The sequence below is a fragment of the Aegilops tauschii genome, chromosome 2, assembly GCF_002575655.3.
Source record: "Aegilops tauschii subsp. strangulata cultivar AL8/78 chromosome 2, Aet v6.0, whole genome shotgun sequence".
Lineage (NCBI taxonomy): Eukaryota > Viridiplantae > Streptophyta > Magnoliopsida > Poales > Poaceae > Aegilops > Aegilops tauschii.
The window spans coordinates 42,940,142-42,942,353 of NC_053036.3; positions in this window are offsets into that span (position 1 = coordinate 42,940,142).

Genomic DNA, 2,212 nt, shown 5'->3' on the forward strand with positions numbered 1-2,212 from the left:
TGCCTATTTCAGAGTTTCGCAGAAAAAGAATATCAAACGGAGTCCAAACGGAATGAAACCTTCGGGAACGTGATTTTTGGAACGAACAAGATCCAGGAGACTTGGACCCTACATCAAGCAACCAATAGGGAAGCCACGAGGTAGGGGGGCGCGCCTACCCCCCAGGCGCGCCCTCCACCCTCGTGGCCCCCCTGTTGCTCTACCGACGTACTTCTTCCTCCTATATATACCTACGTACCCCCAAACGATCAGAGACGGAGCCAAAAACCCTAATTCCACCGCTGCAACCTTCTGTACCCATGAGATCCCATCTTGGGGCCTGTTCCGGAGCTCCACCAGAAGGGGCATCGATCATGGAGGGCTTCTACATCAACACCATAGCACCTCCGATGAAGTGTGAGCAGTTTACCTCAGACCTTCGGGTCCATAGTTATTAGCTAGATGACTTTCTCTCTCTTTTTGGATCTCAATACAATGTTCTCCCCCTCTCTCGTGGAGATCTATTCGATGTAATCTTCTTTTGCGGTGTGTTTGTTGAGACCGATGAATTGTGGGTTTATGATCAAGTTTATCTATGAACAATATTTGAATCTTCTCTGAATTCTTTTATGTATGATTGGTTATCATTGCAAGTCTCTTCGAATTATCAGTTTGGTTTGGCCTACTAGATTGATCTGTCTTGCAATGGGAGAAGTGCTTAGCTTTGGGTTCAATCTTGCGGTGTCCTTTCCAAGTGACAGTAGGGGCAGCAAGGCACGTATTGTATTGTTGCCATCGAGGATAACAAGATGGGGTTTTTATCATATTGCATGAATTTATCCCTCTACATCATGTCATCTTGCTTAAGGCGTTACTCTGTTCTTATGAACTTAATACTCTAGATGCATGCTGGACAGCGGTCGATGTGTGGAGTAATAGTAGTAGATGCAGGCAGGAGTCGGTCTACTTGTCTTGGACGTGATGCCTATATACATGATCATACCTAGATATTCTCATAACTATGCTCAATTATGTCAATTGCTCAACAGTAATTTATTCACCCACCGTAAAATACTTATGCTCTTGAGAGAAGCCACTAGTGAAACCTATGGCCCCCGGGTCTATCTTCATCATATTAATCTTCCAACACTTAGTTATTTCCGTTGCTTTTTTACTTTGCTTTTATTTTACTTTGCATCTTTATCATAAAAATACCAAAAAAATTATCCTATCATATCTATCATATCTCACTCTCGTAAGTGACCGTGTAGGGATTGACAACCCCTTATCGCGTTGGTTGCGAGGATTTATTTGTTTTGTGTAGGTGCGAGGGACTCGCGCGGAGCCTCCTATTGGATTGATACCTTGGTTCTCAAAAACTGAGGGAAATACTTACGCTACTTTGCTGCATCACCCTTTCCTCTTCAAGGGAAAACCAACGCAGTTCTCAAGAGGTAGCATCCCCTCCGGTGTCTATATAAACCGGAGGGCTTAGTCCGGAAACGGATACAGTCATACAGGCTAGACTTCTAGGGTTTTATCCATTGCGATCTCGTGGTAGATCAACTCTTGTAATACTCATATTCATCAAGATCAATGAAGCAGGAAGTAGGGTATTACCTCCATAGAGAGGGCCCGAACCTGGGTAAACATCGTGTCCCCTGTCTCTTGTTACGATCGACCATAGACGCACAGTTCGGGAGCCCCCTACCCGAGATCCGCCGGTTTTGACACCGACAGGCACCCCATAGACACACAAGTTGATCATTGATCTCTTATCCGTGTGCGGTGCCCCCTCCACTATAATCTACCTCGGTCATATCGTAGCGGTGCTTAGGCGAAGCCCTGTTCCGGTAGCATCATCATCACCGTCATCACGCCGTCGTGCTGACAAAGCTCTCCCACGACACTCTGCTGGATCGTGAGTTAGTGGGACGTCACCGAGCCGAACGTGTGTAGATCGCGGAGGTGCCGTACTTTCGGTACTAGGATCGGTTGATCGTGAAGATGTATGACTACATCAACCGCGTTGTCATAACGCTTCCGCTTACGGTCTACGAGGGTACGTAGACAATACTCTCCCCTCTCGTTGCTATGCATCACCATGATCTTGCGTGTGCGTAGGATTTTTTTTGAAATTACTGCGTTCCCCAACAGTGGCATCTGAGCCAGGTCTATGCGTAGATGTTATATGCACGAGTAGAACACAAAGGAGTTGTGGGCGTGAGTATAT